The sequence below is a fragment of the Xenopus laevis genome, chromosome 8S, assembly GCF_017654675.1.
Source record: "Xenopus laevis strain J_2021 chromosome 8S, Xenopus_laevis_v10.1, whole genome shotgun sequence".
NCBI classification, from domain to species: Eukaryota; Metazoa; Chordata; class Amphibia; order Anura; family Pipidae; genus Xenopus; species Xenopus laevis.
Window position 1 is genome coordinate 91,889,408 of NC_054386.1, and position 14,022 is coordinate 91,903,429.

The window sequence follows — 14,022 nt, forward strand, 5'->3', positions numbered from 1 at the left end:
CCATTCCCCAAAAACCTTACACTTAATTTTCTCAACATTTAATTTAAAACCACTCGTCAAACAAAAACATTCAATCAATAATTTCACTCTCCTCAAATGTGCTTGCGACTTACATATCACTGTAATATCATCCATATAGCCCATAACTTTTAATTCCCTTCCACCACTTCCAGGTACCTCCACTCCACGTACAACTTTATCTCTCATAATACTTCGTATTAATGGTTCAATCACACATATAAAAAGTATTGGCGACAGAGGACAACCCTGTCTTACTCCTGAGTTCATCCATACCTTTGCAGTCAAAAAACCATTCACTTGTACTCTACTAAAAATGTTCTCATACAAACATTTAATCCATCCTAACATCCATTCAGGTACTCCCATTTTCTGCAACACATTTAGCATAAACTCATGCACCACTCTGTCATATGCCTTTTCAAAATCCACTGTCATTATCGCTACCATCTGTTTTCGCTCTTTTACATCCCACACAACATCTCGCAAAACTAATAAACTCTCACTAATCTGTCTTCCCGGAACTGCCACAAACTTGTTCTTCTCCAACCATTCTTATTACAACATTCCTCAACCTATTTGCAATTACTTTCGCCACAATCTTGTAATCAACATTCAACAAAGAGATAGGCCTCCAATTTTTTAAATCTTTTCTATCTCCTTTTTATACAATAAAACAATTATACTTTCTCTCATACTATTTGTCATTCTCCCATCCTCTAGCACTTTCACACACACTTCAAAAACATATTTTCCAATAATTCCCCAAAACTCACAATAAAATTCAACTGGCAAGCCATCGCTTCCAGGTACTTTTCCTTTTTTCATACTATTAACACAATCATCCACTTCATCTTTCATCAAATCCTCACATAAACCCTCTTTATCCTCAAACTGCAAATCTTCATTTATCACCTCAAGACACTCACTCTCTAGACTACAGTCTCTCTGTTTTTCCACATACAGATCTTTATAAAACCTCCATACAGTATCTACCACTTTATCCTTTCCAGACACCTCACACCCCTCACAATCAAATACATCAGTCATTTCCACTCTTTTTCCATATACTTTCTTAAAAAAGAAACTGGTACATTTCTCATCCTTCTCTTTTATTGTCATTCTTGTTTGTGCAATTATCTTTTTCCCTGTGTCACTAAACACCTCTTAACCTGTTCTTTTGCTTCAGCAATTTCTTCCCCAACACTTTCTCCTATTTTCTTAAACTCCCCCAAATATTCCAATCTTTTTTGCCATCTGTCATACATTTCCCATTCACCCCTTACTTTCTCACAACTTTTTTTAATAAAAATCTCTTTGATTCCCCTTTCACCCATTCCCACCATTCACATACATCCCCAAATTCCCCTCTCCTTCTCTCCCACTTTTTAAACCATACTTTATACTCATCCTTCACACACTCCTCTTCCAATAAAGATACATTCATTTTCCATATTTCCTCTACCATATTCTCTTTCACCACATATACTTACTTGACAACTTACACAACCATGATCTGAAAAAAGCAGCCTTCTGATGCTGAAGTTCAAAATATCAAAGGATCTAGAAAAAAAACACATTCAATCCTTGATGATACATTTCCACTGTCACTACAGTATGTAAAGCGATCATCCTTATCCCCTTTAATACCATATGCATCCTGTAATCTAAATAAGGAAATTAAATCTTTTAACAATTTTCCAGATTTATCTATCTCCCCACCACTACTTCTATCTTCTCTCTTTAGGATGCAGTTGAAGTCACCTACTAAAATAAAATTTCCTTTTCCCCCAAAAAACAACAAAAGTTTTTCAAAGAGATCTATTCTCTCTTTTTTCTTTGTAGGTGCATACACATTTACTATTTTACACATACATCCCATATACTTAAAAATTAACTAAAATAGCCCTTCCCAGGACAATATGAATAACTTTTTTAACAACAAAATCATTACTTTTAAACAAAATCCCCCCCCCCATTTCTTTCTCCGCTTACAGAACAAATAGCCGGCCCATACTTCCATTCGCCACTCCCTGGCTCCTCCGAAATGTTACACTCCTGTAAACACAGAATGTTAAGATTAAGCAGAGACAAAATCCTAAATATAGATGTTCTTCTACTAACAGATTTTATACTTCTGACGTTCATGGAGCCAACCTTAAATGGCATTTAGAAAAAAAGAAGTCCAAAACAAAACAACATTTTCAGTTATTTTCAACTCTTCTTGGGCCCACCTCTGGCCCGCGCCCTAGGTGCAGAAGGGGGGCCATCTCCACTCTTTTTCACTCCTTTCATTCCTCCTTCCCCCTTCTTAGTTTTTTTAGTCTTAGAGTCCTCTTTTGAGTCCCCTTTTACAATGTTCATTGTCTCAGTCAATCTTACCACTTGGTCTGGGTCCAAAAAAGCGGAAGAGGGAGCCGAAGAGTCAGAGTCTATGACCACAGAAGATTCCCCTCCCTCCTCCCCATCAGAGCTTGAAATTTCACTCCATTCTTGCATGTTTCGATGTTTTTTCTCTTCAAAGAGGCTTTTTCCACCTCCATCTCCGTAGGGGGAATTACCTCTTGTGCAGAATCATCTCCCTCTCCACTTAGCAGATCTGGCACATTCTCTGTCACTAGTTCCTCCAAAGGGCAGCCTGCACTGGTTCCTCAGAGGGTGGAAGAGGCGGAAATGGATCCTCTACTGCCTCCGGTATTTTTCCGTCTTTAACAACAGCCATAAATAGCTGCCTTGAAGGATCTGTTGTGACCGATGGACACTGTTTAGCCAAATGTTCCACTGAGTTGCACAGGTGGCATTTTCTTGCCATTACACAGTCCATTGTCTTATGACCTGGCTTAAAACAATTACGGCAACACACATCTTTGTCACAGTTCTCTTTTTTATGTCCAAACTGGAAACAATTGCGGCAGAATGTTGGTTGATCTGGGTAAAACAGGTAGCCTTTATTTGTCCCAATTGAAAAAGTCTGTGGTGGATGCACATACCCACCAATACCCTCTGGATCTCTCCGGAACTCGACCCAGAATCTCCGTTGACCGTTAAAGGTGCTAAACACATTTCTCCGTCTTTCTCCCGGGGACACATAATTGCAGTATCGTCCCAGGAATACCCTGACCTCATCATCTCGCACAAAGGGGTTGTACATGTGAACTACAGCAGGAGTCCGGTTCCTGAACTCGTTCACGACAAAAGTCAAGTCTTTTAAAGCAGGATGCTCAGCCTTCTCCTGACTGCGCATATAACAAGTCCATAGTTCACTTGCGTTGGTGAAAGATATGTCGTAAAATCCAAGTTGCTGGAACACTTGTACGCAGAAAATGCTTTCACGCTTCATCCCCAACAATTCCTCGATAACTTCAGCCAAGAACATACGTTTCCTTCTTCTCTTTTGGAAAGTACAAGCCGAACTGTATTAGATGCTTCTGGAGGCACAACCATGTCACCACCGTCGGGGATCGCCTTCTCTCAAGGGATAATGCCTGACTCCTAATAGCAGCATACCTCTGAACCACAGAAAAGAGGAAGGCAAAGAGCCATGGTATCCATTGGTATTTTGCAGGAACTGCCTAATACCCTATAGCAGCAAGGTTCCAACCCGCAGGAAGGAACACAAGGCCAAGTAAAGGGGTCCGCAAATGCCTAAGGCAAGACCATATGAGATCTTGCCAAAAGGCCGAGAAGCAATGATCCGAAACGCACGCGAGCCGACGGCCCCACACCCAGGCTAGGCGCGCCTCCACGGGGAGAGGGGCACTGTGCCCCCCGTCTCACAGGACAACAAAGGCCCCAGCCGCAACGCCGCCGACACCCCTCCCAGGCCCACACTAGCTACCAGGCCCGCCCTGGTTCGGGCCTAGTTCCGCCTCTGCGGCCCTGAGACCCGCAGCCGCTCAGCACCTTCCCAACAGTCCCGGCACCCCTCATTTGCATTGGCCCGCCTCTTGCTGGCAGCCCCCGCTCGTTCAGGCAACCAGCTCGTTCCTGCAAGAACGCAACACGGGACAACGGGCCGGCTGCCAGCACACAGCTGGCTCTTTCTTTCTTCCCGTCCATCTCTCTCCCTCCCAGCCCTACTGCTGCTGCTGGCCTGTCACGCTGCTGCTGCTTGCACACTTGTGCTTGGTCTCCCTCCATGCTCCACACACAAGTCAGTCGCCGAGACCGAGTGCTGGTGCTAGTCCGCCCCAAACTTTGCAGGCTGCTTGTTGCTGCTTTTGTAGGAAAGGGAGTCAGTCCTTCTCGTTCTCCCTCCCCTCCTTTGGTTCTGCTTTTTGAGGTGCACCGGTCCTGGAGGTACTGCAATACCAGGTCGATGCGTGGAGTGGACAGAACAAGCTCTTTTTCCATTTAATATATGGTCCCCAGAATGGGGACGTATCAGATATTAAACTGATAAGAACAGATTTTTTTTTTTTTTAAACCATTCAGTGGTTAGAAAACTCTGTCACAACATTAGCTGAAAACAGTTTTCAACGTACATCATCGTGGTCAATAAAATGAATACAAGAAAAAGTACAAAGCAAAACAAATATACATATTACACATTAATATTTTTTAACAGAAACCTCCACTTCTTAAACTTCCAGATTCCTTCTGCATCCTCCATATTAGAATGATGAACATCCCACAAATAATATAAATACAACTTACTCATAATCATATTAAACACAGTCACGAACTTGAAATTTTCTTTCTTAAAAACTAAAAGATTTCTCATATCCCAAAGAGTTTCTTTCATACATGCTAGTACTAGCCACAGAACTCTGGCTTTACACTTATCCAAATTACATAACCCAAATAAAACAATCTTCCATGTTAGAATCTCCACCCCACACAACTCTTTAAATAAAGGTCTCAGCTCTTCTCTCACTTTTTTAGCAAATAAACAACTCCAGAATAAATGATGCACTGTCTCAGCCTCCCCACATCCATCCACTGCACACACTTCAGACGCACAAAGGTCCCGTTTCTTTTGAAAAACTTTAGTAGGCAGACAATTTTGCGCAGACATCCATAACACATCCTTTTGCTCTCTCTCTCTCTCTCTCAGCCCTACTGCTGCTGGCCTGTCACACTGCTGCTGCTGCACACTTGTGCTTGGTGTCTCCCTCCGTGCTCCACACACGTCAGTCGCCGAGACAGAGTGTGGTGCTAGTCCGCCCCAAACTTTGCAGGCTGCTTGTTTGCTGCTTTTGTAGGAAAGGGAGTCCTTCTCGTACTCCCTCCCCTGGTTCTGCTTTTTGAAACTGAGTAAGAGAGGTGCACCGTCCTGGATGGTACTGCAATACCAGTCGATTGCGTGGAGTGGACAGAGCAAGCTCTTTTTCCATCTCCCTGTTCCAAAAATCCATTTAATATATGGTCCCCAGATAGGGACGTATCAGATATTAAACTAACAGATTTTTTTTTTTTTTTTTTATTGAAAACATCATTATTTACATGTTCACATACATTTCATTTCATATTCCTCTTATCAGGCGTTACATTTCACACCAACATAGTATACACTCACCAAAACTAAATCAGTTCTTTCCACTTTTTTGTCTTCCAAATACCTTCCGCATCCAATTCTCCTTTCCTCTCTTTATCTATACAATAATAAACATACAATTTACTCATGATGAGCTTTACAGCTCTTCTTACTGTGATTTCTTCCCTTTTAAATATCAAGATATTTCTGCATTCCCACAGAGTTTGTTTCATACATGCAAGAATAATCCATAACACTCTACTTTGCATTTTATTCAAATTTGCCAATCCTGAAACTATTATTAAGTAAGACACAACTTCCAACCCTGTTAGTTCCTTCACGAGTTTCCCAGATTTCCTCCATACTCTTCTAGCAAAATCACAATTCCATATAACATGCATTGTACTTTCCATCCCACCACACATTTCCCTTGGGCAAATTTCTGATTTACACAAATCTCTTTTCTTTTGAAACGCCCCTGTTGGTAAAACATTGTGCAGGCTTAACCAAACAATATCTCTTTGCTTACCCTGTAGTTCCACATCTCTACAGTTTTTCCATATTTTCTTTGCATCTGCATCATTGAATTCCATTATTGAACTTTGTATATCCCTTTCTTGTATGCCCTTCATTACTTTCCCCTTTTCTTTCCAATCCTCAATTTTTACCATACTTAAAGAAAATTTTTCCACCTTCACCTGAATTATCAAGTACCACTGTGGTACCTGGAAACAATATGGTCTATTATTTTCCCATTCTATTAAACCACTCTTCCGTAGCACATACCCTCCCACGTACACCATTAAATTTGCTGCTAATAATTCTTTTCCTACTAGCTTTATACACATCTGTAATAATGAATGAACAAATATTCTTCCAACCTTGGGAACCCCATGCCCCCTTTAACCACATTTTTCATCACCACTTCTCTTTTTAGTTTTTCTACCTTAGATCCCCAAAAGAACACAAACAGCAGTCTTTCAATTTTTCCAATTGTTCTCATGTTCGGATAAAACACTTGACTGACATACAAAATTAACGGAAAAACTACCGCTTTTATAATAAGTACCTTCCCTTTGAAAGACAAATCCCTCATTCTCCAAAAATTTAGTTTCTTTACTATTTTCCCTCCCACCTCATCCCAGTTCTCTTTTCCCTTAAGATTCCTCGTGAAAAAAATCCCTAAAATTTTTATCCCATCCCTCACCACCTTTAATTCTCTTTCATTCACTTCTACTTTTTTTCCCAAAGTTCATCATTGCATTATTCTCCCAATTTACCTTAAAAGCTGACGCCATGCAAAACATTTGCACGTGTAATTTCGCCCTATAGAATGCATTTGATGACGAACACACCAGAACTATATCGTCCATATACCCCAAAATTTTAACATTTCTCCCCTTACTCCCTGGTATCATGTATCCTCTAACCACTTTGTCTTTTCTAATTACCTGTAGTAACGGCTCAACCGCACAAATGAACATTAAAGGCGACAAAGGGCATCCTTGTCGCACTCCTGATTTAACAAAAATTTTCTCCCCAACTACATTATTTATTAGCACTCTGCTACAAATATCTTTATAACCTACCTTAATAGCATTTAACACGTTTCCTGCCATTCCCATTTTCTCCAGAACCTTAAATAAAAACCCATGACTAACTCTATCATATGCCTTCTCAAAATCTAAACTTACTAACAATAATGTTGCATCCCTTTCTTGACTATCCCAAATCATATCTCTCACAATAATTAAATTTTGATGAATCGTTCTCTCTGGCACTGCACAAACCTGTTCTTCCCCTATGATTTTGTCAATAACATCCTTCAGCCTATTTGCAATGATCTTCATCATTAACTTATAATCACAGTTAAGCAGTGTTATTGGTCTCCAATTTTTAATGTCTCTTTTATCTCCTTTCTTGAATAGCAAAGTTATTAATCCCTCCTTCATTGACACCGGCATCTCCCCTTTGACAAAAATTGCATTAAACAAATCTACCATCTCTTCCTTAATAACTGGCCAAAATTTCTTGAAAAACTCTACTGGAACCCCATCACACCCTGGCGTTTTATTATTTTTAGAACTCTTAATTGCACTTAGTATTTCTTCTTCTGAAATCTCTCTATTTAAACTTTCATTGTCACTTTCATCCAACACTCCATCCAAACTCCCAACCATCTCCTCCTCCAGATCCACATCTCTCCGCTTTTCTGAGTACAGCTCTTGATAAAAATCTTCCACTTCTCTAAAGATATTTTCCTTATTTTCCACCTCCACCCCTTCTTTGTTTAGAACTGACCTGAAAACCTCCTTATTTCCAAAGGCCTTTTTAAAAAAATAGCTGGTACATTTCTCTCCTTTCTCTGTATTTTCTACTTTTGCCTGGAACATAACCTTCCTCCCTCTTTCCATGATTTCTGTTCTTATCTTCTCTTTAATCTCCACTATGTCCTCAGAAACCTCTTTACCTAATTCTCTCAATTTCTACAAAAATTGCAATCTGCAATTCAATAATTTAAACCTCTCTCGCTCTTCCCTAGCTTTTCTCACTCCTTTACCTATAAAAAACTTCTTATCTCCCCCTTCACCCATTCCCACCATTCCACTATGCTCTCAAAATTTCTTTTTGCTTTCTCCATAGAGCATATTTATTGACAAATTCCACTCTCCGTCCTTCTCATCATCCATCAAACTCACATTCAACTTCCACACCCTTTTCCAAAGAACACCTCCTTTTTAATGGAAAATTCCGTTTGCACCATCTTGTGATCAGAAAATACATTACTAGCCGTACTATAAGACACAACTTTGAAATTTGAAGAAAACAAACAGAGATCAATCCTTGACTTCACTTTCCCTGTTTCTGATACCCAAGTAAACCCTATCCTGTTTATCCCCCAAAATTAAAAATGCACTCTGATAACTTAAAATTCAGTTATCACCTTATTTAACATAGCGCTGGAGCTATCAATCCCTCCTGATCCTTTCCCTTCTCTATCTTCTCCTGATCTAATACAATTGAAATCCCCAACTACCACCGTAGGTTCCCTCCCAGGTAGAAAAATTTTTAACTCCTCAAGTAATTGCGTCCTTGCATTCCTTTCTGCAGGAGCATACACATTTAACAGACGAAATTTTATACCATACATCTGTAAATTGACCAATAATAATCTCCCTGGAACAATAACAGTATAACTTTAAAACTTTAACATGAGCATTTTTTATCAAGACCCCAATCCCAGCATTTTTATTCTCTAATGCTGGTGACCAAATTGCATGACCCAAGTCCCACTCGTTACTTGCTGGGCTTATCTTCAACCCGCACTCCTGCAAACAAAAAATATCAGATTTGCACATCTTTAATTCATCCAGAATTGCTGCACGTCTAACTTTCGAACCAAAGCATCTCACATTTAGTGATGAAATTAGCAGGGTCATGATAAAACTACATATTAGGAATTACATATCCACAAAACCTCATTTGTGCTTTCCACTCCTCCCCCTCCCTCTCCCTTTCACTTTGCCTGGAATTCCAACTGCTGAGGCAAAGTCTTTTACAGCTTTCTTATCAGAAAGCCAGTAGCAGATACACAAGAGCCCTCAGATGAGTCCAGAGAGTCCTGGCCAGAGGTTTCCCCTACAGTCTCTGCTGTTGTGGGGAAAGAGTCAATATTTCCATCCTCATTCCCCCCTATCAGAACTTCAAAAGGGTTAGCAGACAAAGCGATTCCCTCTGCCACTGCTGTCACTTTAATTTTTTTTGCGCAGGGGGAACCCTCTTTCCCTCTACTCGCCTTTGCCTTGCTTGTCACCGTCTCCATTTCACACTGATTCTCCTCTGAGTCGGATGATATATCCCACTCCAGCACCGCAGAGGTGCCAGACGCTCCACCAGCCGACTCCGCCTCTATCTCCGATCCTGACTCCTCCAGTATACGCGGCCCCGCTGATGACGTCATCATAGCCGCGCCGACATCGCTCACTTGCGCTGATACTTCCGGACTTGCTGGAACGCACTCCTGTACAGGTGCGTCTAACACTGCTGGACCGCACGTACCTGTAGGACCGCCCTCCTGTATTGCCACGCGTCTCTGCTCACCTGTGTCCTCCATTTTGTCTTCCTCCGTGGGTACTTGTGCAACTATAACTCCCTCCACACTTACAACGGGAGTTTGCGCACCAACATCTTCCTCCGACTCTCTCTCCTCACTCCCAACTGCCTGTGGTGGTGAGCGCACATACATACGCTCCGCTGCCACCTCACTGTAAAAACGTCTTTTTTTACTTGGGCAGTCCTTACAAATATGGCCTTCCTCACCACATATGTCACACCTGCGGGGATTAGAACACCTTCCGACTTCATGTCCACTCTCCCCACAGTTCCTGCAGCTGGGCTGGTTGGCACACTCGTCTTTTTTGTGCCCAAATTTTAGGCATATTCTACAGTAGGCAGGCTGTCCTGGGTAGTACAGAAAACCCTTGTTTCCACCTATAGAGAAGTTTGCTGGAGGGTGTTGCACCCCCCCAATTCCTTCTGGGTCCACCTTCAGTCTCACCCAAAATTTGTATTTGCCATTGAAATAGTCAAAGCGATTGAATTGTCTTGTGCCCCCTCTCACAGAGGAACAATATCGCTTCAGGAAAGCCACTACTTCAGTATAGTCTGCAAATGGATTAAACATATGTAGCAGAAGGGGTTTTTCCTCCATTTGAAAGCTTGGCACCATTAAAATTCCTTCCATTTCTGGGTTACCCATTAGTCTCTTTCCTTTTTCGAAAAACTGTAAGCACTCACTTTCAACAAAGAATGTGACGTCGTATATCCCCTGCCATTGGAAGTCCTGTAGACAGAACACTTTTGTCTGATCTGCACCAAAAAGTCCATGTAACACCTTTTCCACAAAGAATTCCAGATTAACTTTCGTGCGTTGCGCTGGCTCTACCAGGAAACGGACTGTGTTCTTGATGCGCGCTTCTAAAGCCGCCATCACTGCAGACGATCCACTCCACTTGGTCTTCGCCAAAAGGCCGAGAAGCGATAACCCGAAACGCGCGCGAGCCGGCGGCCCCACCCCCAGGCTTGGCGCGCCTCCACGGGGAGAGGGGCACTGCTCCCCGTCTCAGAGGACAACGAAGGCCCCAGCTGCGACGTCGCAAACACCGCTCCCAGCCCCAGGCCCGCTCTGGCTCTGGCCCTGGTTCGGGCCTAGTTCCGCCTCTGCGGCCCTGAGACCCGCAGCCTCCCAACACCGGCTCAGCACCTTCCCGACAGTCGCGGCACCCCGTTATTTGCATAGGACCCGCCTCTTGCTGGCAACCCCCCGCTCGTTCTGCAACGAGGTCGACTCTGCAAGAACGCAACACGGACAACGGGCCGGCTGCAGCACAAAAACAGCTGTCTCTCTCTCTCTCTCTCTCTCTCCCCGTCCACCTCTCTTCCTCCCAGCCCTACTGCTGCTGGCCTGTCACACTGCTGCTGCACAGTTGTGCTTGGTGTCTCCCTCCGTGCTCCACACACACAAGTCAGTCGCCGAGACAGAGTGCTGGTGCTAGTCCGCCCCAAACTTTGCAGGCTGCTTGTTGCTGCTTTTGTAGGAAAGGGAGTCCTTCTCGTTCTCCCTCCCCTCCCCCTGGTTCTGCTTTTTGAAAACTGAGTAAGAGAGGTGCACCGGTCCTGGAGGTACTGCAATACCAGGTCGATGCGTGGAGTGGACAGAGCAAGCTCTTTTTCCATCTCCCTGTTCCAAAAATCCATTTAATATATGGTCCCCAGATAGGGGACGTATCAGATATTAAACTGATAAGAACAGATGATATTGAATCATCCTTACCGAGTCCTACCCGAAGGCAATGGGCTCCGTTGCCCAAGCTGTTCCCAGCTACCGCCAGCGAACAGCTCAAACGGGTGGGTCCCCCTTCGCCGAAGCTAGGGAGGGCCCACCCACCCCGCCCTCCGAAGGGCGGGGTGGTGGGGGGTTTGGACTCCCCTTCGCCGAAGCTAGGGGGGAGTCCCGTCTACCCTTGGGTTCTGCCGAAGCTTCCCCCCGGGCGAGTCATGGCCTGCGAGTCCAGCCAAAAGACCGTGACCCCATCCAGGGTGCTCAAACCAGACACAAAAAAAGGTGCTGGAGTGGGGCGGTGCAAGGCCATTGGTTGCCTTTTGCAAGGCTCTGGTTGGCAGCCAGAAAAAGAAAAAGACTTTCCCGCCCACCGAATGGTAAGAGCAAAGGAAGTGAAGCTTGATTAAGCATGGGTGCATGTGCATCTCCCCCGACTCAAAATGTAAGTCAGGGGCCACCCTAATGGGAGCACAGCGGCCCAGCTTTCATCAAGCTTCTGCTTCTCAGCCTAGTCCAGAGGACCAATGGTTTCTCCGTTCTTCAGATAGGATCATTAGAACAGATACTCCTCTTTGGTCTTGCCAGCCAGAGGACCAAGTGGTTCCAAAGGTACTACACTTGATCTTAGCCAAAAGGCCGAGAAGCGATAACCCGAAACGCGCGCGAGCCGACGGCCCCACCCCCAGGCTTGGCGCGCCTCCACGGGGAGAGGGGCACTGTGCTCCCCGTCTCAGGAGGACAACGAAGGCCCCATCTGCGACGCCGCAAACACCGCTCCCAGCCCCAGGCCCACACTAGCTACCAGCCCCAGGCCCGCTCTGGCTCTGGTCCTGGTTCGGGCCTAGTTCCGCCTCTGCGGCCCTGAGACCCGCAGCCTGCCAACACCGGCTCAGCACCTTCCCGACAGTCCCGGCACCCCGTATTTGCATAGGCCCGCCTCTTGCTGGCAACCCCCGCTCGTTCCTGCAACGAGGTCGACTGCAAGAACGCAACACGGGACAACGGGCCGGCTGCAGCACAAAAACAGCTGTGTCTCTCTCTCTCTCAGCCCTACTGCTGCTTGCCTGTCACACTGCTGCTGCTGCACACTTGTGCTTGGTGTCTCCCTCCGTGCTCCACACACAAGTCAGTCGCCGAGACAGAGTGCTGGTGCTAGTCCGCCCCAAACTTTGCAGGCTGCTTGTTGCTGCTTTTGTAGGAAAGGGAGTCCTTCTCGTTCTCCCTCCCCTCCTTTGGTTCTGCTTTTTGAAACCGAGTAAGAGAGGTGCACCGGTCCTGGAGGTACTGCAATACCAGGTCGATGCGTGGAGTGGACAGAGCAAGCTCTTTTTCCATCTCCCTGTTCCAAAAATCCATTTAATATATGGTCCCCAGATAGGGGACGTATCAGATATTAAACTGATAAGAACAGATTTTTTTTTTTTTTTTTTAAACTACTCAGGAAAATCCAAGACAATTTATTCTGTCTAGAAGGATTTTTTTCCATAATTTTCCATAATTATACCATCATTGTAGTTTTCTTTTTTTTATTATATTTTTTCACACAAAAATTAATAATGACACCAACATTCTGGTTTCCAATCTCTATAAGCATTACATTTATCATTCTTTTTATCCACTAAAAAATAAACATATAAGGTACTCAAAAATAAAGAAAAACATTCCTCTACAGAAAAAAACACTTGTTTGAAAATTAACAAATTTCGGCATTTCCATAATGCCTCCTTTACAGAACTTATTATTTTCCAACATTTTAATTCATTCCCTTCATCACAATTCATATTAACCCCATAGAAAACCACTTCATATTCAATCTTCTTTAAGCCTGTAAGATGCTTCAATAAAGGCCCAACCTTTCTCCATACATATTGTGCAAAATCACAATTCCAAAATAAATGCAAAACTGATTCTATCCCCACACATCCATCTCTAGGGCATTCAGATCTCCTAATCAAACCTCTAGCGTATTGAAATTCTTTCACTGGAAGGGCATGATGTACTATTAGCCAAGATAGATCTTTCTGACTGTTTGTTAAATTTTTGTTCATTACTAGATTCCATATATTTTTACTTACTTCCTCAGTATAAAATTCCACACTTTCTGTTACTTCCTCCATTTTTAAAGATTTCATTAGAATTTTCACATTACTAAAAGCTTCAATATTATATTTATCAAGTGCATACTGCCTAACTATTTTTTCTAAAATCACATAAAATTTGGATGAATTAAAAGCATAAGGTTTACTCTTATCCAAAACGAACCAATTATGCCTCCTAAAAATCCAACCACATCCAAATCTCACAAAAAAAGATGCATAGTTATCCGCAGCAAATAATTTAATGTTTAAGATAAAATACTTTAAGGATAAAAAAGCTTTTAAATTGGGTACACCCCTACCACCCTTAACTTTATCTTTAAACATAATAATTCTTTTTACTTTCTCCATTCTAGAACCCCATACAAAAACAAAAATCTCTCTCATTAATTTTCTCATATATAGATCACTGGGTAAAAACACCATAGAGGTATACAAGACTACAGGTAAAATCACAGCTTTTATAATTAAAATCTTACCCTCCATTGTAAGCTTTCGAAGCCCCCAGAAAGACATTTTTTTCTTTACTTTGTTAAGAGTATTTAACCAATTTACCTCCCCATTTAAATTTTGATTATAAATTACACCTA

At 43.0% G+C, this 14,022-nt stretch overlaps 2 non-coding genes and 3 pseudogenes across 2 annotated transcripts; all 5 read right to left on the reverse strand.

The window, feature by feature from the left end:
- Positions 1–4,295: 4,295 nt before the first annotated feature.
- LOC121397840 lies at positions 4,296–4,467 on the reverse strand (annotated as a pseudogene).
- Positions 4,468–5,278: 811 nt separating this feature from the next.
- Positions 5,279–5,453, reverse strand: LOC121397842 (annotated as a pseudogene).
- Positions 5,454–11,154: 5,701 nt separating this feature from the next.
- Positions 11,155–11,347, reverse strand: LOC121397830. Its single transcript, XR_005963956.1, has one exon. It is a non-coding gene; the product is annotated as a U2 spliceosomal RNA (small nuclear RNA).
- Positions 11,348–11,859: 512 nt separating this feature from the next.
- Positions 11,860–11,984, reverse strand: LOC121397846 (annotated as a pseudogene).
- A 611-nt stretch (positions 11,985–12,595) lies between these two features.
- Positions 12,596–12,787, reverse strand: LOC121397832. Its single transcript, XR_005963958.1, has one exon. It is a non-coding gene; the product is annotated as a U2 spliceosomal RNA (small nuclear RNA).
- Between the last annotated feature and the right edge of the window lie 1,235 nt (positions 12,788–14,022).